This window comes from Globicephala melas, chromosome X (assembly GCF_963455315.2).
Source record: "Globicephala melas chromosome X, mGloMel1.2, whole genome shotgun sequence".
NCBI lineage: Eukaryota > Metazoa > Chordata > Mammalia > Artiodactyla > Delphinidae > Globicephala > Globicephala melas.
The window spans coordinates 105,873,785-105,898,311 of NC_083335.1; the positions used below are offsets into that span (position 1 = coordinate 105,873,785).

The following is a 24,527-nucleotide window of genomic DNA, read 5'->3' on the forward strand; positions in this document are numbered from 1 at the left end:
GGAAATATCGTTCGTTATCTGTTCATCTGTCTCAGAGAGTCAATGCCTTGTGCCATCGCCATTTTGATAACAATCTAGTGTCTACAAGGCCAAGGTATGACGGTATCGTCTCTTGTAAGAACCTCTCACATCCGGTGTGACACTTAAACTCTAAGTGTAACCCAAGCCTTAGCTCCTCCCTACTCTCTTCAAATGTGATGTTCTTTTCTATTACGTTTGGAGAAAAAGGGGTTTGTCATCTGACTGCTCCAGAGTCATTCAGTCGGCACCTCCTTTTCTGCTTTGCGAGCTCCTGCTCGGGGCCACCCCAGGCAGCCTTTCCCTCCCCTGTAACGATGCTGTCATGGAGCACGGAGGGTGGGCCACATGCTCTATGGTGGCCTGCCCTCCATTCCCCCACGACGGCAGGTGAGAATGTGTTTAAGACTTTACTGACCAGTTGGGGATAACTTATTGGTATTACAGGGTAGAAAGTACTTTTTAACTGGGTGCTAAATATGAATTCTCTCATAGTGCAAAGGAAAAGAACAAAGGACATTAAACACTTCATTGAGGAGGGTGGGGTCCTTGTGACGGGACATCCCAGTTCTCGGCCTTGCTGCCAGGCCCACTCTCCTCTGACCCTTCCAGAGAGAGAGAAGGAGCCCCCTTCTTCAAATGTGTTCAGTGTACAGTTTTCACTCCATTACAGGAAAACTCCACTCACTCTCCTCAGGGGTTAGCACTGTGCTGGGTTGATCATCTTCTGTGGTGGGCACTCTTTGGGCCCCATCCAGGCTCCTCTCCAGGCTTCCGTGTGCTTTTGCTTCTAATGGTCTAAAGTTGAGACTCTTTGATCTGCTTTAAAGAGCCAGGGACAGGCAGGCACAGGAATGTGAAAGCCCCGCTCCCTGGCCTGAAGTTGGGACAAACTCAGAGGCGTGACATACTCCAGAGCTCCCCAGCAGGGTCTGGCTGAGGCTGGCTCTTCACCTGAGATCACACTCTCAGGGTTCCTCCCCTTCCCAGTCCCCCGCTTCTCTCACCCCTTTAAAGGTCTCCCTGGAAGCACTTACTTTAAAAAAATCACTCTCATACGAATCCTCACCTCAGGGTCTTCTTCTCGGGAACCAACCTAAAGCAGCACCTTTCTACCCATTTTTAAGTGTAGTCAAAGGCTCCATAATTCTCAGGCAGTACATTCCCAAAGTGCAGCAGGACAGCCCAGGGTCTCTGGTGTGATAAGTCAAATCCTTTTGAGTTCTCTCCCCAACAGTGTGGGATGAAACTGCGCCACTTTACCGCTCCAGTCCCCAGTGGGTAAATGCTGGGCAAAATAAACATCTGTCCCAAGGACAAAAAAATCATTCTCAGCAACAAAGTTAAATCCAATTAAAGAGGACAAACTTTCCCCAAAGCAATACAACTTGCAAAGAGGTGCTCTACCCAAAATTAGATTCTGTAATTGGCCAAGCTGATTCTCTTCCCTTCTTCTACCTCCTGCCCGGTTGCCAACCATACATAGGAAGTAAGTCCACCGCGTGCTGTTGTGAAAGAACAAGCCATCTACGCTGAGAGCCATTTTTAGTAATACAACGACTCCACAGGGGCTTTGACAAAAAACGTCTCTTTTCTCTGGTCCAGTGATTCTCAAACTATGGTGCCAGGACCACCAGCAGCAGCATCTGGGAACTGGTTAGAAGCACAAATGCTCTGACCCCTGCCTGACACCTAGTGAATCAGAAGCTCTGGGGTTGGAAGCCCTCCAGGAATTCTGAGGCATGCTCGAAGCTGAGAACCACTGCTTCGGTCAAGTCAGGCATCTTCTGTCTTTAATCTCTGTAAACATTTTTTCAAATTCTCAGGAGAGAAAGTAGGATTGGCTGTTACTAAGGAGTTTCAATCCTCGATGCAATCATCTATGGCAAGGAGAAAGGATGAGTAGAATGAGGGGAACTCTGAGAACAAAGAAGCCTCCGTGAACTACTGCATCCACCATTATTCACTGGTCTAGGAGTCATGGAAGAAGTCATCTATGATGTACTAGAATACAATGGATCAGGTCAGCCAAATATAGAGGTCTTCATGACAGTGATTTTGAAAAATGGAAACAAAGCAAGTTTCTCTGCTTCAGACTGTTTAGCAGTGCCTAATATTGAGATGAGCGCTCCTCTAGTGTGTTCTTATAACGTGACTGAATTACCCCATTAGTGTACATACTGTCAAAATTGCTTGCTTTTTTTTGTCCCTATATTGGAAGCATCTCAAAGACAGGGACTATTTCTTGTTCACCTCTGCATCTCTAATGACGGTACCACAGTTAGGTGATCAATAAACATTTCTTACATGTTGAATAAGTAAAAAGAAACGAGGCATCAAAATAATGTAGTCAATTCCTAACTAGAGGAAAGCCCTGGGATTAGGATTGAGGGTTAGGTTCTTCCATTTACATAAGTGACTCAAGGCAGCTCTAAACAAAATCCAGGTAGACCCAGAAGTACTTTGTGGTAAAGTGGTAGGGTAGGGTGACAACAGAGGAAACATTTTACAAAGGAAAGGTCCTTTTTTGTTTTTTGTTTTTGGTGCTTGCAGAGTGTAAACTCTTTCCTCCCCTACCCAGTTCTATCGAGATATAATCAACATACAGCACTGTATATGTTTAAGGTATATAGCACAGTGATTTGATTCACATATATTGTGAAATTATTGCCAGAGCTGTCCAGGTCTTTGCTCAAAACCCACCAACCACTGCCTTTAGCAGGAGTTAACATAATCTTTAAATTAAAGGGTCCAGAGATAAGAAAGGAAGCTACAAAAACAAACAAACAAAAAACACAACGAGATGGAACCAGCTGGGACCAAGACAGCAACGAATCTGACCTCCAACAGACCCTGAGTCTCATTATTTGCTGATTTTACTACATTAGCATATTTAAATGATATGCCTACTGGTGGCCATGACCAGACATTAAGGATCAAAAAAGGATACAAAGGGAGTGGCACCCACTCCCTCGGAAAAAGCCCTGCCCCTTCCCCAGTAGACTAATGCATATGCCTCCCCACCACTGGCCTCACTCCTCCTCCCTGTGTCTTCACTCTTTAAAATTAAATCCCTCTCACCAGGTGGGCAAGAAGATGACCTGTGAACTTAGTTCCCCTTCTCCATTCTTTGGCCACTGAATAAAGCTTGTGCTGAGTCGATCTCAGCTCAGTTTTGTTATTACTCGGCTGCTCTAACCTGAGCGGAAAAAGAACCCTCCCCTGCCGAAGCAGAGAGCCTTGACCCAGGATAGGGCCTGAACAGGGTCCATACGACAATAATTTTAGTTAACATCCATCATCTCAAATAGGTACAAAAGAAAAAAAGAAAAAGGAAAAAAAGGTTTTTTACTTTATGTTAAGAACCCTTAGGGTTTACTCTTAACAACTTTCCTATATACCACACAGCAGTGTTAACTATAGCCATCAGGTTGTACCTTACATCCCTAGTACTTATCTACCTTATAACCGCAAGTTTGTACCTCTTGACCACCTTCCTCCAACTCCCCCTCCCCTCATCCCCCACTCTGGTAACCACATATTTGATATCTTTTTCTATGAGTTTAGGGTTGTTTGTTTGTTGTTTGTTTTAGATACCACATATAAGTGAAATCATACAGTATTTGTCTTTCTCTGTCTGGCTTATTTCACCTAGCATAATACCCTCCAGTTCCATCCATGTTGTCGCAAATGGCAGGATTTCATTCTTGTTCACGGCTGAATAATATCCCATTGTGCATATATATACCACAACTTCTTTATCCATGCATCTGTTCATGGACTAGAAAGGTCTTTAATTGGAATCTTAAATTGCTTTTGCCTCACAAAGGAGAGGCCTGTGGTTGCTTTTCAGACCCCAGAAAATAACATTTTTTCCATTAAAATCTACTGTTTTACTGTAAGGAATTTATGCTATTTCCTGGGCTCTCAAACCCTTTGTGAAGCTCCAACCATTTGGAGGACAGGGCAAGTTTTGAGGGGAGGGATGTGAAATCTGAAGACTGAGTACAAAAGGGCTGGGGGGAGCAGAGCAAACATAAAGAAAAGTGGGTTTGGGTGGGGTGCTCGAGACCTTTGCCAAGCAAATACGTTGGGGAGGGGGAGATGGGGAATGTCATCTGGTTTTTTAGAAAGGGGGTTTTAAGTTAAGGACCATTTATTTTAAGAGGCATAAACGTAAAACTACAATTTAAATCGCCTTCCAGGAGTGAAGACCTACAACTAATTCATAAGCAGAAGGGGATCAGAAAATGCCACATCTGTGGGACTTCCTTGGTGGCCCAGCGGCTAAGACTCTGCACTCCCAATGCAGGGGGCCCAGGTTCCATCCCTGGTCAGGGAACTAGATCCCACAGGCCGCAACTAAGAGTTCGCATTCTGCAACTAAAAATCCCGCGTGCCACAACTAAGACCTGGCACAGCCAAATAAATAAATATTAAAAATAAAAAGAAAATGCCACCCCTAAATATGCCACCTTGACATAAGGATTATTTTGAGCTAAAGGCAGTTAAGAAGCAACAAATGCAGAAAGAACTCTCTGCCCTCTTCCTATCTGCCTAGAAGCAGAGCACAAATTTCTCCTTGTAAAAGTGTTCCCACTCCCCTCTCCCACACCAGGAAGAGGAAAACCACCATTATCACCTGACACAGAACCTCAGTCCCAAGATGGGTCCGCATAACAAACCTTACTAAACAGCTTTTATCTTCCACTTGTTTCTCCCATATATTTTACCTGCCCACAATTTACTGCCCCTGGAATCCCAAACCCCTTGTTCTTTGTCTTATCACTTCTCCACAAACTTATCACCCCTTGTTAAAATGGAATATAAGCCCCTGGATCTAAGTGCCTGTTGGGGTCTTTACTTCCTTTTCTGTGAGGCCCTCATGTGCATATGTAATAAACCTTTTCTCCTGTCAATGTCTATTGTCAGTTTAATTAGCAGGCCCCAGCTACTGAACATAAAAGCATATAGGAAAAGTTTCTCTCTCCCTGCAGTATTTTCTTGGGTCCTAGAGAAACAGTTTTTATCTTAAGATGTGGAAAAGAACAACTTTAGTTTTTTTCCACAAGTTTTGGATTTTGTCTTCCTCTCTTTTGTTGTATGTGTTCATCTTGGTGGTTTCCTTGATTTTTCCAGTCAGTGATATCTGCATGATTCAGATCATCCCAGGCTTCCCTGTACCCAACCTTTGACGTAATTGATGATAAAGGAAATATAAAGACTTTGAGACATAGTTTTTTTTTGCCACACCATGCGGCATGTGGGATCTTAGTTCCCCGACCAGGGATTGGACCCGCGCCCCCTGCACTGGAAGTGTGGAGTCTTAACCGCTAGATCGCCAGGGAAGTTCTGAGACATAGTATTAAGGTGAATTTACTTCTGAACAAGAGAGGGGAAACCTGATCGAACACAGCAGGATTAAGTCCTATGGGATGGAGTCTTCAAACTAACTATCAAATAATAATTCAGAGACAATTAAAGTATTGAGGATTTACTTATATTTAGGGACTACACAAGGGAGTACAGCTCCCACGGAGACCCTCTCAGACCAAAAGCAAGGGTGGGACTTATAAAAATCAAACCGAGAAAGTTTCATAAAGGATGACTGGTTGAACAAGACCAAGTTTGTCAGTTCAAGATTGGTTCATTGTAATGAAGCCGGGCACAGGCCATTTACGGAACCCCAAGTCTGGTTGTGGTTTTTAGGAACTGTGTTTACCCATCAAGTCTGTTATGTTGACCCCAGATATGCAGTTGAGTTATACATAGGCTGCAAAAAGTCACAGTTGCATCATGAAGCCATTTTTCTGCTGATTTGGACCAGTTTTCCAGTAAGTGGCTGCTCAGTTCCTTTTAGTGGGGCCCTGACCACGCACTGCCTTGCAAGTTCTCATACCCTCGTGGCTCAGGATTCTGCAAACCTCCTACTTTGCTAAACCCAGGGTTTGTCACTGTGACCAGGAACATCTCCATAATTAAAAGTTGATGGTGACAGACATTCTTCGCTTGACCAAACTTCAGTCAGGCTCTTGAACCTTCTCCTAGGCCCATCTGCACACTTTCTTGTAGAACCTATTTTTGGCAAGAACCCTGCTAAATCAGTTTAACCAGAACTCCCTCCCCTGGATATCTGATCGCCCTCAATATATGATCAGGTTCCTCATCCTCCACCATCCCCCAGGTAATGTCTGACCACCCTGCCTTGTTTTCAGTAAAGAATCCTATTAGGTCAGTTGAGCTAGAACCCCCCCCACCCTTACCCCTGATGTTTTCTCTTAGTAATTTTCTATCCACTGACCTTCCACCCTGCTCCTTGGCTATAAATTCCCACTTGCCCATGCCATATGTGGAGTGGAATCCAATCTCTCTCCTCCAGTGGGCCCTATACCTATCCTGAGGGTCTGGAATATACTTTTCTTTAACAATGATTCATATCTGAAGGGAGAATATATTAAGTGGACAAGGTAGAAAAGAATGTATCTGTGTTGGGAGGTACCCAAGACCACCCCTAGGTTTGATTATTCACTAGAACTCACAGAACTTTTTTTTAATTGAAGCTGGTTTTTTAACTGGAGGCTGGTCACACAGGCAGCCTCTGCCTAGCAGGTATAAAAATTCTCGATTCTCGGAAGGAAAGCAGGTGTTCAGCATAAACCATATTGTTCGTACAGTGCAGGCACAGTGAGCTAGTCTTATCAGCTAAGAGTGGGAACTCTCTCCACAATCGAAGTTTCCATATGCCATTCAACAGCCAGCCTAAGCAGGCCTTTAGCAGGCAACCTAAGCAGGCTTTCCAAAGGACTGCAGTCAGGCCTGCTATGTGAACTCTTTTCCGCACATATCCTCATTTGAAATCATTCTTTATCACGTTCAACTGTTTTATTTAGGGCACCATGGACAACATAAATATTTCTATAAAAGATTTATCAATCTTAAGGAAGATATCTACTTCTTCACTTAAGTTTTACAAAGATTTTGCTCCCTGGATTAATTTTTTCTGTCAGATCTCCCAGACAAGGGATCAGCAAATTATGGCCTGTGCGCTAAATACAGCTTGCCCTTGCTTTTGTAAATAAAGTTTTATTGGAACGCAGCCATGCCCATCCATTTATATATTGTTTACAGCTGCTTTTATACTAGAAGGGCAGGCTAGGATAGTTGTGACAGAGATTGTATGGGCCTCAAAGCCTAAAATATTTACTATCTGGTCCTTCAGAGAGGAAGTTTGCTAACTCCCATCCTAGACCATAAGAAGTGCAAATAATCAGCTTTCTTTTAATACTCCCAAGTATGTTCTTCAAAATATGTATTTCCTGTTTTGAATATAGTGTTCGTCTAATAAGGAGAAAACATTGAGAATAAGACCACTAGATGGGCATTAACTCTTGGGATGGTTTTCTCCATCTAAGTAGTTTACCTCTGCCCAGTACACAGAATTGTCACAATAATGGCTAAAATGTTCTAAGAAAAAGTGTTCTCCAATAATACAAAGAATTGTTGCTATATTTATTTTTTTATTATTATTTTATAGCACCAGGCTTCAGAGTGCTGGAAGAAATCTGATATTGGAGAAAGTGACCCCTTCTCTTGGTTTTGGAAATTCCCTAGTGATCATTTATGGGCTTTAAGACAGTTGGTTTAAAATAATTTCTCCGAAGGCAATTTTCAGAGGAGAGGGTAGGCTGTTCCTTGAAGTCTTACCACTCATCCTGATCAAGCTTGGGATGTACAAACCCTACGGTCAACCTCACATTGTTTTGGATGGAATAGAGCTGAAAGCAGTTTCTAAATGTCCCCGCCTCAAGGATATTATACGGACAAGATTTACTAATAGACAAAGAAAGAGAAAACCAGACCAAAACAGTTATTGTGAATTTCAGGAGACCAGCTGTCCATGGACGTCGAAATTCTGCACAGGAAGTTTAGGGTTAAAAGTGCAATAATCGGGCTTCCCTGGTGGCGCAGTGGTTGAGAGTCCGCCTGCCGATGCAGGGGACACGGGTTCGTGCCCCGGTCCTGGAAGATCCCACATGCCGCGGAGCGGCTGGGCCCGTGAGCCATGGCCGCTGAGCCTGTGCGCCCGGAGCCTGTGCTCCGCAACGGGAGAGGCCACGACAGTGAGAGGCCCACGTACTGGGGGAAAAAAAAAAAAAAAAAAAGGGCAATAATCATTTCTAACTGCGCTGGGACTTGTAGAGGCAGGAATTTGTAGAGGGGTCATTCCAACACCCAGAGCAGCTCTCAAGTGGTACTACCCTTGAGTCTCCCTCATGTGGGAAGACAAGATGAGGCCCAGGAACTCTCCAAGCTCTAGACACAGAAGCAAATCTCTCTTCAACAGGGGTCTGCTGCAGAATGGATAACAGGGGGCCGAGACCACAGGTGGTGGGAGTGACTCTGAGAAGTCCATAATCAAGGTGAACGAAAGGAAGATACAGAACCTTCTCACGCACTTCTAGCAACCTAGGCAAAAACACTGAATTGCAGAAGCAGCCCTATCTGATATCCATTCATTCATTCATCCGTATTCATCCACTCAGGAAATATTGATTATGTGGTATGTGCTAAATGCTAGGTGCTGAGTAAAAACTGCAGCTTACAGTATAGTGGAGGAGGCGGACATGAAATAAATAGGCGCAGTATAACGTAATGGTTAGTAGAGTGACTTCAAACTACTCGGGTTCAAATTCCAGCTCTGCCACTTGCTATTCTGAGCAAGTTCACTTAACCTCTCTGGGACTCAGTTTTCTCATCTATTAAGTAGGATTAATAATAATACCGACCCTCTTTGAGATGAACCAACTGTAACTGCACACAACGTGGGTGAATGTTGAATGAAAGAAGCCAAACACAAGGGTACACACTGTATGACTCCATTTACGTAAAGTTCAAAAAGAGGGAAAATGAAATCTATGGGGTCAAAAGTCAGGATAGTGGTTACCTGAAGGAGACATGAGGGGGACTCCGGGGTTCAGGTAATACTGTGTTTCTTCTTTGTCTGCTGGTTACACGAATGTGCTCACTTTGTGAAAATTCACTGGGCTGAACATTCATGTGAACTCTTCTACATGTACATAACAGTTCCATAAAAAGTTGGGAAATAACTATAGGAACAAAGCTAAAAGACAGATTTAGGGCTTCCCTGGTGGCGCAGTGGTTAAGAATCTGCCTGCCAATGCAGGGGACACGGGTTCGAGCCCTGGTCTGGGAGGATCTCACATGCCTCAGAGCAACTAAGCCCGTGCACCACAATTACTGAGCCTGTGCTCTAGAGCCCGCGAGCCACAACTACTGAGCCCGCGTGCCACAACTGCTGAAGCCCGTGCGCCTAGAGCCCGTGCTCCGCAACAAGAGAAGCCACCGCGATGAGAAGCCTGCGCACCACAACGAAGAGTAGCCCCCGCTCGCCGCAACTAGAGAAAGCCCGCGTGCAGCGACGAAGACCCAATGCAGCCAAAAATAAATAAATACATTTATGTAAAAAAAAGACATATTTAGGTAAAAGACAATTTTTATGCACAAACATGTCCTTTATAGTTTTATTTATCCCTATGAAAAAGTAGAGACAGCCTAAAAGTCCAACAGCTTTTTAAAAGATAACCATGGTGACTGTAACAGAAAAATTCTCACAATTACTAATTGACCAAAACAGAACATAGCATTTTGAACACATACTACAACTTTATTTCTGTAATCATTAAAATCTATTATTAAAAAGGAAAAATAATGAGCTCATTGGGTTGTTGGAAGGATTAAATGGGATATTACATTTCAAGTGCACAGAAGAGTACTTAGCATGTAGTAAATGCTCAGTGATGTTAACTGTTACTGTTTCTATACAAATATATAACTGCACACTGTGAGAAGAAATATAATGAAAAATGTGGTGTTATAAGAGTAGATCCAGGATCCAGGTTAGGTTTTCAAAACAAAGGATTCCTGTCTTCCAGGACGCCATGATGCCGACCCAGAGCATTAACCACTAAGAGGCTTTGCACTCAGAGTCCAGAGCCACCAACCTCGGCACAGGCCACAAATGAACACCCAAACAGAAAGGACTGCAGACACTCACTGATAACAGCAATAATACAGTACATGGACATAGCTTGTTATGGTTTAAGAAGTATTTTCACACAAAAAGACTCATGTAGGTATAACAACAAACCAGTGAGGTAGATAATATTCCCAGTCCTCAGATAAAGTGACTGAGCTGTAATGACTTCTTCTTCTTTTTTTTTTTTTTTTTTTTTTGCGGTACGCGGGCCTCTCACTGTTGTGGCCTCTCCCGTTGCGGAGCACAGGCTCCGGACGCGCAGGCTCAGCGGCCATGGCTCACGGGCCCAGCCGCTCCAAGGCATGTGGGATCTTCCCGGACCGGGGCACGAACCCGTGTCCCCTGCATCAGCAGGCGGACTCTCAACCACTGCGCCACCAGGGAAGCCCTGTAATGACTTCTTTAACGTAACCCAGAAAGGGGAAGTACTGAGGTTTGAGCTTCATTTGTCTATATGTCCAACTTCAAAACATGCATTTCCCCCAGTGCCCCAGACCTTCCACAATCTGGGCAGCTATAAACAGACACAGAAGACACTCTGCATCCCATTCCTGTCCCTTGGAATCTGGGAAGGAAAGCAGAAGAGTGCACTCTAGCCTTTCCTTCTATTGAAGGACTACTGTCTGGGAAGGAAAGAAATTGAGCCAGTCAGATCTCCTTGTACACATGCTAATGACAGACCTCCTAGCAAACACTCCAATAGTATTAACTAGTAGGACAGTCTTTATCTATGCAATACTTTGAGGAGGATGTACTTGGTTTGTCTGGCATTGTTTGTGGTAAACAAACCTGGAACATACGTATTTATGGGGCACGGCTCCCTGGAAAATGTAAGTTATGTAACAATCAGAGTAGAAAAAATGGAGACATACCATCACCAAAGTAGCTTTCTTTTCTTGTAAGTGATGACTTTGACATTGCTTAGAGATCTTATATGTTAAATCTGACCTGGTATGTGTCTTAACGTGGCAAGAAAGGGCCAGGAGAGCTGCACTGGTAGTCCCTGACTTCCCATTGCTTTGTCTGTGCTCATTACTTGTACCCTTGAAATTATCAGTAAAGCTTGATGCTGGGTAAGATGTGTGATTCTTGTAAGTCTGATTTGCCAGTTTGATCCCTGTGTTAGCTCAGAAACGATGGGTATATAGCAGTAAGTACAGCTGAATTTTTGGGGTGTCCAAGGAGCACACTCAATGTGAAAACATCTTCAGACCACAACCCTTAGGGGTTGAGCCGCATCAGGGGACACCCCAGGAGCTCCAAAGACATGAATAGCCCAAATGAGGGCAGAGTCACTCCAGATGGGGTTTCACTTCCCAAAGGGGACAGGATGATTCCACTGAGAGACAGACAGGTCTTTCTAGATGGTCACAAGTTCCTGAACCAGAACCTTAGCCCTGGAAAAGACTCAACATTATTTTTCACTACTACTCAAATCCACACCCTGGTTCACATTCCAAGTTTGCCGGTGGTACTTTAAAGACCATTTGATAGAAAAAGAAAGAAGAAATCTTTCTTCAGAAGGCTTACCTGGTCAAAAGTCACCTCTTCTACAATGTCCCTGACTGTCGTGCTTGGTTTCGAGCACTTTAATTAGCAACTGGTCCCTAGGGAGACCCCCAGATACTCCTTGCATTCTTTCCTTTTGTCATAAGTAAGCCCAAGTACTACCCACAAGCTTAGACCCAGGACTACCTTGTCAATACTTCAAATACTAGGCAAATGCAGAATTTTCCATTACTCATCCATAAGCTTCTCTTACTGAAGCAGGGAAAGGAAGTCCATAGGAAGTCACCTTGTCATAGCCAATAGGTTGACGATGGCTCAGAATAAGGCAAATGTGCCATCCTCCCCACCCTACCCCTGCAAATGCACAAACAAAAGTTGTTCTTCGATCATTAGATAGAGCACAGTCTCCTGTGGAGGCATGCTGTTATTACAAACATAAACGCCTCATCTCCTTGTACGTAATCCATCTCCAGAGAGGATTCTTCTGCTCTGCTTGGAAATTAGGTCACAACTTTTAACTCAAAGCTATAGTATATGAAAGCTAGATCTTCCAGTGTGAGCATCTAAGGAGGTATCATAGTGGAGTAGGGGGGCCATAGCTGACCAGGAGGAAATGAATAAAATTATCTAAGCGGTTTCTGGTGGTTGTATCTTAGTTACTGAGCCTCATTAAAATATTTATCTGGTCAATACATATTGTAAAGCATGCTGTGTTCTGTCTTACATGTGGGAGTAGACTCTGTCTACTTGGCTAATGGGTACAAAAGCCTGAAGGCACCAAAGTTAGGTGGAGTTTACTGGCTTTTTATAATTCTTCATTAAAAAAAAATCCCACAGGCACACAGCAGGCTGGCCGTAGGCAAAACTGAGAGAGATGAAGTGTACCTTTGGATTTACCATTATTTTCTTTCTCTCCCTGAAATAGCCATTCCCCTCATACGAAAAGTATCCTTTCTCTAAATGTTACAGTCCTGAGCTCACCCCCCAAAATACCTTGCTGTGTCCCAAAGTTCTCTATCGGGTAACAGAAACTCTGAAATTGTAACCATCCACTTCATTCATTCATTAATTCACTAAACATTATTGGGCACTGTTTTGTGTCAGACATTTTAAGTTGCTGGGGACAAAAGAATGTGTAAGAAAGATCCTTCCCTTCCTTCTTCCCTGCCCACAAAATCCTATTATTTTGGCCTCATAAAAATCTTTTGGAGGGACTTCCCTGGTGGTCCAGTGAGTAAGACTCCAAGCTCCCAATGCAGGGGGCCCGGGTTTGATCCCTAGTCGGGGAACTAGATCCCGCATGCCTGCTGCAACTAAGAGTCCACGTGCCGCGACTAAGACCTGGCACAGCCTGCCTAAATAAATACATAAATAAATAAATATTTTTAAAAATCTCTTGGATTCTCTCTTCCCTTTCTACATCCCTGCCACCATCATTCTGACTCAGCCCTGGTGAACTAATATTGGATCTGCTGCAGTAGTCTTAACTACCCATCCTCTTTGCATCCTTTTCCTTCAAACCCAGTCTCCACATATGAATTAATATGCCTAAAATGTTCTTCTTGCTCCAAGCTGCCCTCAGATCCTCTATGATCTGATCCTTACCTGCCTTCCTAGATGTACCCATTCCCATTCTGTAATAGTTATGCCAATCTGCTTAGGTTCTTGGACTACACTATGGTCCTGTGCCTCTGTGCCTTACCATGTGGAAGATTTTTTGCTAAAAGTTTTACTGAGATATAATTCACGTACCATACAATTCACCCACAAAAGTGTATAATCCAATGGTTTTTGGTATATCTACAAAGTTGTGTAACCATTGCCACATTGATTTTAGAACATTTTCGTCAGCCCCAAGAGAAACCCCTTACCCACTGGCTGTCACTCCCCATTTCTCTCCAATCCCCTCTCAGCCCTAGGCAATCATCAATATACATTTTTTCTCTATGGATTTGCCTGTTCTGTACATTTCACATAAATGGAATCATGTATTTAGCCTTTTGTGTCTGGCATCTTTCATTTGCATAATGATATAGCATGTATTAGTACCTTATTTCTTGTTATTGACAAATAATACTCCATTGTATGGATATACCACGTTGTATTTATTCATTCATCAGTTGATGGACATTTGGCTTCTTTCTATTTTTTGGCTATTATGAATAATGCAGCTATGAATCATTCATGTACAAATATTTGTGTGAAAACACGTCTTCAGTTGTCTTGGGTATACACAGGCATACCTTGGAGATATTGCACGTTGGGTTCCAGACCACCACAATAAATTGAATACCACAGTAAAGCGAGTCACATGAATTTTCTGGTTTCCCAGTGCATATAAAAGTTATGTCTACACTATACTGTAGTCTATTAAATGCACAATAGCATTATGTCTAAAAAAATGTACATACCTTAATTGAAAAATACTTCATTGCTAAAAAATGCTAACCATCATCTGACAACACAGGGTTGCCACAAACTTTAATTTGTAAAAAACATAGTACCTGTGAAGCGCAATAAAGCAAAGCACAATAAAATAAGGTATGCCTGTATCTTGGAGTGGAAGTGCTGGATCATACGCTAACTCCATGTTTAACCTTTTGAGGAACTAGCAGGCTGTTTTCCAAAGTAGCTATATAATCTTACATTCCCAAGAACAGTGTATGAAGGTTCCAGTTTCTCCACGATCTCACCAGCTCTTAATTACTATCCGTTTTTTTGATGAGAGACATCCTAGTGGGGGTGAAGTGCCATCACACTGTGGTTTTGATTTGCGTTTCCCCGATGATTAAAGATGCTGAGCATCCTTCCATGTGACTATAGAGATCTTCTTTGGAGAATAGGTACCTCTCTGCTTTACACTCTTCCCTTGTCTTGAATGCCCTCTCTCCCACCTTGGTCCCCATTCCTGGTTTGTTGAGAACTTCTACTTATCCTTCAAAATCTGGCTTAACCATCATATTCTCTCTGAGGTCTTCCTTGACTCTCCCAGGTAGAACTATCTCCTTTGAGCCACTTGTGTATGCTCTGCAACACTTATCACCCTGTGTTGTCTAACACGTAGGAATGCCCCCACACCACAGACTTGGGGCTTGGTCATGTAACTTGCCTTAGCCAATGGAACATGGACAGTTATGACTTATACCACATCCTAATACAAGCTCTCATGCTGTTCTCGATATGGCTTTGTTCCCCTTTTTGACCTTCTGCCTTCCACCATGAGAACAGCTCCAGATAGTATCTGCTCTTCAGCTTGGGTTCCAGAATGAGAAGACACATGGAGCTAAGTTGAGCCCAACAGAGCCCAAAGGTCCCCAAATGAATTCTGCCAAATTACAGGTTTTTGCTACTCGAAGTGTGACCCAAAATGAAGCATCCACGTTTATAATATTTACAAATATTTATATTTACAAATATTCAGTGCAATGCTTCTCCTCTGAAAGAGGCTGAGAAATCTTACAAACTGATGCTTAGGAGGAATCCTGAAAAGTGATCTAGTAACACTTTTCATCTCAGATAGGCTTCACTTCAAACACGTGAGAACATTTTTAAAAAGAATTCCAGTAAAGAATAACATAGTAATACAGGAATAAATTTAATACCTAATGCACATGTGTAATGGTGGGATTCTGCTTTACATCTAACTTATTTCTTCATGCTATAGTTTAAATTATTTTCCTAAACCTTGGAGAAACGGAGGAAAACTGATCTCTGCTTCTGCGATAGAGATTTTTATCTAGGAGGTTCAACCATAAAACAGTGGTTTAAAAGATACAGGCACCCCTATGTTCATAGCAGCACTATTCACAATAGCCGAGACATGGAAGCAACCTAAATGTCCAGCGACAGATGAATGGATAAAGAAGACGTGGTACATATATACAATGGAATACTACTCGGACATAAAAGAGAATGAAATATTGCCATTTGCAGCAACATGGATGGGTCTAGAGATTATCATACTAAATGAAGTAAGTCAGACAGAGAAAGACACATACCGTATATCACTTATATGTGGAATCTAAAATATGACATAAATGAACCTATCTACAAGGCAGAAACAGATTCACAGACATAGAGAACAGACCTGTAGTTGCCAAGGGGGTGGGGGAGGGATGGACTGGGAGTTTGGGGTTAGTAGATGCAAACTATTACATATAGAATGGATGGACAAGAATGTCCTACTGAATAGCACAGGGAACTATGTTCAATGTCCATAATGGAAAAGAAAATAAAAAAGAATGTGTGTGTGTGTGTATGTATGTGTGTGTGTGTGTATATATATATATATATATATATATATATATATATAACTGAGTCACTTTGCTGTACAGCAGAAATTAACACAACATTGTAAATCAACTATACTTCAATAAAAAATAAATAAATAAAACAGTGGTTTGGAAAGAGAGAAATTTTGTCCCTCAAAGGACATTTGGCAATGTCTGGAAACATTTTCGGTTGCCACATCTGTGGGAGAGTGGTGATGGTGGAGGGTACTACTGGCATCTTGGGGGTAGAAGCCAGGGATGTTGCTAGACATCCTACAATGCATGGGACAGCCCCCATAGCAAGAACAAAATCTAGCCCCAAATGCCAATAGTTGTAAGGTTGAGAACTCCTGCTATAAACTATCAAGACTGGTGGTAAGGATGGGTGAAATGAGTCTCATTATTTTTTTTTATTACTGAAGTATATTCACACTTAACCTTTGAGACCATCCCATGGCCTCAGTTGGCTGCACTGCCAACATCAATTCCTCATCCCCACCCCCCAACTTTCCCTTCCAACAGCCATCAATTTCTCAGGGGTGGAGCATTTGAGCAAAACTAAGCCAGTAAGTACACTCCATCTCTCTATACAATGATTTGTTCACAGGTAGGCATGTGGCATGCTCTAGGCCAATCAGGGTGAATATTAGAACTGCTGCTGGAAAGGCAGCAAGTTCTCTTTCTCCTGCTAGAAGTGAAGGAAGAAAAAGGAACCTTAGGTATTGCCTGCAGCCATCTTGAGACTGCAACAGGATGCATCTTTAGGTTGAACGACTCTGCAAAAAGCAGAGTGGAGACACAAAATCCTTGCTGATGTATTTAGGCTACTGGATCAAGGCTCTCCAAAAGCCAAACTAGTCTGTAAACTTTTTGCTTGCAAGGGTTATAAATCCCTTCATTATTTAAGCCATTTTGAGTTACATTTTCTGTCACTTGCTATCAAAAGCAACCTACTAATATAACCATCCTTAACACTTTTCTCCAAGATTGAATGTTGACAGTGATTCCAAAAGGAGGGAATGAATTAATCTAGGATGGTCAGGAGTATGTATGGTTTGAACAAACTTTGCAGGTGATTCTCACGTTCCTTTGCTTCTCTCCTCTCATCCCCAGTGCCATAGACTGAGCGTTTATGCCCCACCAAAATTCATGTTGAAACTGAATCCCCACTGAGATGGTATTTGGAGGTGGGGCCTTTGGGATATGATTAGTGCATTTATAAAAGAGACCTCCAAAGCCCCTTGGCCTCTTCTGCCACGTGAGGATATAGTGAAAAGATGGCCATCTACGAATCAAGAAGCAGGCCCTCACCAGACACCAAATCTGCCAGCCCCTTGATCTTGGACTTCCCAGCCTCCAGAACTGTAAGAAATAAATTCATGTCGTTTATAAACCACCTGTCAACTAAAAAAAAATGCACAACCTAAAAGTTGAGAGTTATGTTTTATTCGGGGGACATACTGAGGACTTCAAGCCTGGAGGCAGCATCTCAGGTAACCCTGAAAAAACTGCTCTGAGGAGGTGAGGGGGGAGCTAGGATATATAATAGTTTTGCAACAAAGGGCAGGTAGTAGGAACAAAAGATTACTGTTAATTAATGAAAGCTAGAAATCTCAAGTTAAGGAATTTAGCACTTTTCTTTGTACGGGAAGATGCAAGAGTCTGGGCTCACTGAAACCATGCCTTTGATATGCGCCTCAGCTGTCTGGGGCCAGTATCCTGTGTTTTCACATCCTGAGTTCCCTCAGGGCTCACCGTGGGGAGTGGCTGCAGTCCGATGGCTGCTAGATGGCAGGTATTCTTTGTTTCCTTCCGTTCCCTCAGGGCTCCTCAGCTCACCTCCCGGTGACTGTGACATGCTTTGTTTATCGATATGGCAGGCAGTATTTTATTTCTCACACCCAATCTATGGTATTCTGTTACAGCAGCCTGAACAGACTAAGACAGAAATTGGTACCAAGAAGTGGGGTGCTGCTATAAAAGAATACATAAAAATGTGGAAGCGGCATTGGAACACGGTAATAACTAGAGGAGTTTTGAGGTGCACGCTAGAAAAAGCCTACATTTCTGTGAACGGGCTAAGACACCCGATAAGAAACATTATTTTCCTTTTTTTTTTTGCGGAAAATCATCCCCTGGGTTTTCTTCTTTGAAATACCTGCCGCAAAGTGAAGGTGAAAATCAGATATCACTCTAGCTCAGTGGTTCTCAGTACTCGCTACTGCACGTGGGAATGAACTGGGGAGCTTATTTTTTTTAATTGAGGTATAGTTGATGTACAATATTATGTAAGTTTCAGGTGTACAACATAGTGATTCACAATTTTTAAAGGTTATATTCCACTTATAGTTATTATAAAATATTGGCTATATTCCTTGTGCTGTATAATATATCCTTGTAGCTTACTTATTTTATACATAGTAGCTTGCGTCTCTCAATCCCCTCTCCCTATCTTGTCCTTCCTGCCTTCCCTCTCCCCACTGGTAACCAAGTTTGTTCTCTACATCTGTGAGTCTGTTTCTGTTTTGTTATATTCATTAATTTGTTTTGTTTTTTTGTTTGTTTTTTGCTGTACACGGGCCTCATCACTGTTGTGGCCTCTCCTGTTGCCGAGCACAGGCTCCGGACGCTCAGGCTCAGCGGCCATGGCTCACGGGCCCAGCCGCTCTGCGGCATGTGGGATCTTCCAGGACCGGGGCACGAACCCATGTCCCCTGCATCGGCAGGCAGACTCTCAACCACTGCGCCACCAGGGAAGCCCCATTAATTTCTTTTGTTTTATTTTTTAAGTTCCACATATAACTGGGGAGCTTTAAAAGCTCCTAGTACCCAAGCCACATCCAGAGATTCTAATTTAATCAATCCAGTGTTTGGCTTCCTGGTCATAGAATTTTTTAAAGCTCCCCAAATGATTCTAATGTGCAGCCAGAGTTGAGATCTCCCTGGGCTTCACGCAGCATAGAATCTTATAAATGCCGTTCAACAACCTCTTTATCTGCCAGGCTGACCATTTTGTTCTTAGTCAGTGATTTTTGTGTATGGTTTTTGGAACTTTTCGACATTGTCTGAATCATAAATTTTCATTAGCTACAGATGAGACGAAATTGCATGGTTTCCCAAAAGAAAATTACTTAATACTTTATGCTTGCTTAATGTTTCTGATTAGGAAAGACCCAACATGGGAATAGAAGTTTCATATTAAATCAAATCAATAGACCATGAGACAGAAAAATGTTCAATGAACACCTCTCTGGGCATCTTAGAGGGGTAAGTTCCTGGGCTATTAAAGACAGGAACTGTCACACATACATATACACACACACACACCCCCCACTAATAACCTATTTCCTTCGGTCTAATTTATTCCCAAATAGCAGAAATAGGGACTATTCCATTGGCTTCAAAACCTGTGACACTTCCTCATCTCTCTCAGGCCCCAATGCTAGGATATTACAGATGCCACAAAACCCAGACTGATCAGGGAATTGACATTCATCACCTTGATGCAGCATAAACGTAGGGATTTTCTTCTTGCAGCTGAGGATCACACGATGTAGAAAAATAATTCCAACTGGTCACAGGATAAGAACAGTGAAGACCTCAACAGAACATTAGACCCACATTGCAGGAGGGTTATCCAGGAAGAGAAGGAACCAGAATTCTCTGGTTAAGTCTATTTCCTATTGTTCTGACAAATCCAGTTCCCATCAGAATGTTCACATGCCCCCACCTTTGACTGGACATGTGGAAACACTGTAGCATCAAGTGCTGCAGAAAACTGTTGTCTCCACCTGGAACTGCTGTGTTCTACTGAGACCAGGAACTGGTCTCCCTGTCGTTGGTTGCCTCACACTAGAAGCTGTTCCTTCCTTGCGCAGTAAGTCAGATTGCCTCAGCACCTACATCAGAAAGGCTCTAGATTCCATTCATCCAGAACGCGATAGATAGCAATGTCAGGACAGGTTGGAGAAAAGCAAATTGGAAAATCCCTCACTTCAGCAAAATATAGGAATTGGCTGATGAGGGGAAAAAGCCAACACTTAAAAGAATTTCCAAATGCCCATCATGGTAACAAATAGCTATCTGTTATATTTCTCTTCTTTTTTCCCCAATTTGCTGCCTTTGCAGGATCCCCTCTAAATGCTATTTTGAATTCTCTGTAGCAGTTGATAATTGAAAGTTATACACATTCTTGTGGATAGATTGAGCACCATCATAGCATGATCCAAATAGGATTCTGCTGGTTTCTGAGGTACAAGAAACATCGTTTTTATATTTCTTTTTTGAATTAACTTACTTGGAAATAATTTCAAATTCACAAGCTGTAAAAATAAACATTGTACAAAGAACCCTGTATATCCTTTACCCAGATTCACCTATTCTCCACCCCTCTCTCTTTGCAAATTTCATACGTCATGGCCCTTGATCCCTAAATATTTCTGTGTGTACTTCCTAAGAGTAGAGCTAGTCTCTTCCATAACCACAGTACAGTTACAGACTAAATGGATGCCAGACATTGGGTTCATTGTTAGCTGCTGGGTTTTTTAGAAGTAATTTTTGTAATATTCTGTAATTCTTGGTAAATAATTTTGAGCTTTCCTCTGGGATGCAGTTAAGTTACTTGGAAACAATTTGATTCTTTCAAATCTTGCTTTTCAGCTCTGTTACGCTGAATCAGACCAGAGCAGCCTTTAGTCTAGGCCTAGCTCGATCCCACTATTGAGATAACACCTTTCTAAATACTCTACTTAATGCCCACATAGTACAAGGGTTCTCCAGTCTAGCAAAAGGGAAGATGAACTACTCCCAAACTTGTGTGATCGCCAAGAAGTTTTCCACTTGATACTTTTGGGAGATTATTTCCCTGGCCTCAGCTAGTTTCCTTAAAAACTCATGTACAAAAAAAAAAAAAAAAACTCATGTACAGATCAGCACTAAGCGGACGATTCAAGGGAGCCCCTCTGCAGACCTCCAGAGTTCAGTCTCCAGGCAGCACTCTCCTCTCTGGTCCCCCGCCCTGCGAATCCTAGCCACCGTGGCCTCTCCAAATTCTCAACTATGTCTCCGCAACTCAGGAAACCTGGGGGTTCTGTTTGCGTTGCCCGTCCCTGCACTGAGGTTTGCAAACTGGCTCCAGGCAGTAAACAGGGGCAATCATAGGGTTCACCTTGTTTGTGTCTCTTCTCTTAGGGATCTCTGTCCTGTGCTGCCTATCGTCTAATGTCTGCGAACCATCGTTTCGTACATTTTCTCTGCTTCTTTAGTTGTTTAAGGTAGGAGGGTACATCTGGCCCCTGTTACTTCATCATGGTCAGAACAATGTTTTTGCCTAATCTACTGTCCATATTTCAATTTTGTCAGTTGACCTAATAATGTCCTTTATGGTATTTTCACCTCCCCTGCAGTATACGGTTCAGTTTAGGCTCAGGTGTTGCCATTTAGCTGTCATGTCTTTTCAGACTCCTTTAATCTCAAACACTTCCACGGCCTTTGCCTTTTATGACACTGACATTGAAAGAATACTGTCCCACCTCCTTTTCCTCATTCTGTGTCCAGCTGATATTTCCTCAGGATTGGATTCAGATTATACATTCTCAGTCAAAATACTACATAGGTGACATGTATCCTTTTCAGGGTATCACCTCTGGAGCTACATGATATCCATCTCTCCTTCACTGGTGATGTTAATTTTGGTCACCTGGACTAGGTGTTGTCCAATTTTTCCATTGTATACTTACTATTTTTTTCCTTCCCTTGCTGCTAATGCGCCATCTCTGGGGAGACACTTAACAACCATGGAATATCCTGCCCATCAAAACTTCCCCTACATTTAGTATCTATTGATGATTCTTGCCCGACTGAGGCTTTATTATGATGGTTGCAAAATGATAATCTTCCAACTCTAGGACTCCCTCCACATTGACCCTTGGCATTGTCCTTGTAAGCAAAAGCCCACCACCCTTCTCCCCCATTTATCCATGTATATACCTGTTTTTCCATTGGTTTATAATTCAGTACTGTAATTAATTATTTTGGTGCTCAAATTGTCTAAGATTCAGCCTGCAGAAGCCCCTTCAAGCTGGCTGCTCTGTACTTGTGGCATGTCCCTAACATTTTTCTGATCACTTCCTTACTTCCTGACATATCAGGATATTCCATGCTCCTCTTGAATCGATCTTGCTACTTCCCTGGAATCAGCCAGAGAAACATAGTTTTAAAGTGTGAAATGAAACTCTGACATACACAACTGGCTTTCTTCAAGATCTCAATCCAGGAGAAAAGAAAAAATTCTCTCGGACAACCAAGTCATTTAAACTTGTGTCCCACACTACCAATTAAGAAGCACAATAACTGACGAAAGCACTATATATAATGCTACCTATAAACCCACTAAAATGGAAAATATTTGGAATATAAACTGACTTATACTCTCTTCTATCCATAAAAGTTACTCACAAGTTAGTTCATATATGGTTAATTTACATATTCCGGATCACAGAAGTTTCATTACATTAATATATTTTGCATAGCACTTTATAAGCATCAGCTGTGTTCGACTGCATTAACCCAATTTCTTCATCTTTCCCAGTATCCATACCATTTACTGTGTGACTTTACACATCTTTCCATCAAAAGGCCAGGTATACAAGCCCACTCCTTAATTTTCAGTTCAGCCACGTGGCTTGCTTTGACCAATGATAGATATGACACAGGACAGGCTTGTAAAAGTGCTTCCACAATGGGGCTTGTTCTCTTGCGATCTTGCACTCCTGCCATTTCCATGAGAAGGATATATCTGGGTTAATCACGCTTGTCCAGCCCTGGGGGGATCGGTCAACGTTCCAGCCATGTGAATCCAGGCAACATCGGCAGAGTTGCCCAGGAAGCCCAGCCTAGATTAGCTAAAACCTGTAGATCTATGAGAAACAAATATTTATTGTCATATACCACAGAGGCTTGTGATTGTTACAAGGCAAATGCTAACGAATATGTTAGCTAATATAATACTCCAATATCCCTCACTAGACAGGTAGAACGGATATCATTACCCTCTCTTTACAGATGTGGACATGAGCTTCCTAGAAGTCAAATGATTTGAGCATAGTTCTAGAGCAAGTAGGTGGGAGAACAATATTTCAGAACCTAGGTTTTCAGAGTTGGATTCCAGGGCTCTTTGCACTGCACCTCTTAGTAAAGCTGCCTCGAAGAGTGGAGTTTAAGGGCATTCCTGTGGAGTCACATGTTCATCAGGGGTCCTACGACAAATGCTTGCCGAGCTACACTCTTCGCTTGGCCACCTAAGACTACGGCTGCTTCACCCTTCCTGACTGGAAACCACCAAACTTGGAGCAGAGAACAGACTGGCATGTGTCATTATAATTGGTCACAGTAGTAGCCAGTTTATTCTCTGTTCCGGAAGCTATAACCATTTGAGTTCAGCTCACAACTTATTACAAATTGAAATGAATATCCATGTTCTTCTGAGTAAAGAACCACACACTTCAACAACAACAAACAACCAAACAAAATAAGAATTACGGAATTGTAACTAAAGCCTAGAGTTTGATAAAGCAGGGCTGCTACATTTTCTTAATGTCTTCACACAGGGGAAATCATTAAAATGATATTTAAGTTCTTTTTTGTACCACCGTGAAAGATCTAAAATTTTCTTTAGCTTAGAAAATATCAACAGGCAGTGTGCTGGGCACTCCCGCGGCTCCGTCTCCTGCTACAATGGTGTGTAGACGGCACAGACCCAGGGGCGCCCCTCGCTCCCGCCTCTGACCACCTCCAGCCTGTGTACCACTCGCAACCTTCGGAACCAGCCGCTCAGCTGTCCTGGCCACCGGGACCGCCAACACCATATTTTGAGCTTAACTCCGTATTACCGATCCACCACGAGCTCCCAGATTCGTCAGAATGATTCCGCCGAGGTGGAGGCCGCCGTCAACCGCCTGGTCGACATGCATCTGCCGGCCTCCCGCACCTACCTCTCTCTGCGCTCCTATATCCACCACCACGACGCGACTCTGGAGGGCCTGGGCCACTTTTTCCGCGAAGTGCCCGAGGGGAAGCGTGAGGACGCCCAGCGCCTCTTGAAAATGCAAAAGCAGCGCGGCAGCCGCGCCCTCTTCCAGGACGTGCAGAAGCATCTCAGGATGAGTGGGGTGAAACCCAGGACGCTGTGGAAGCCGTCGTGCTCGCGGAGAACCTGAACCAGGCCCTTGTAGACCTGCACGCCCTGGGCTCTGCCCGCACAGACCCCCGCCTCTGTGACTTCCCGGAGAGCCGCCTCCTAGATGAGCAGGTGAAACTCATCCAGAAGATGCGCGCCCACCTGACCAACCTCCGCAGGCCGGCTGGTTCCCCAGGGGGGGCTGGGCGAGCCCCTCGTCGAAAGGCTCGCCCTCCAGCACGAGTAGGAGCCTCCGGAGCCCAGCGGCCTTTGAGGAGCCCCTCTGGCGTCAGGGCTTCTGCCTGAAGCCCTGCTCTGCAGCCACTAGGCAGCTTTTAACCACCCTGGAGCTCTCTCCCAAGCCTTGGACCAAATGGAAACAATAAAGCTTTTTGCAGCAAAAAAAAAAAAGAAAAAGAAAAAAGAAAGGAAGGAAGGAAGCAAGAAAGAAAATACCAACAATCTCATTAGCTCAGAATCGACATAGATGTCCATC

At 43.1% G+C, this 24,527-nt stretch overlaps 1 pseudogene; it reads left to right on the top strand.

The window, feature by feature from the left end:
• Positions 1–24,278, top strand: part of LOC132594475 (ferritin light chain pseudogene) — a 30,634-nt pseudogene extending 6,356 nt beyond the window's left edge.
• Positions 24,279–24,527: the final 249 nt, after the last annotated feature.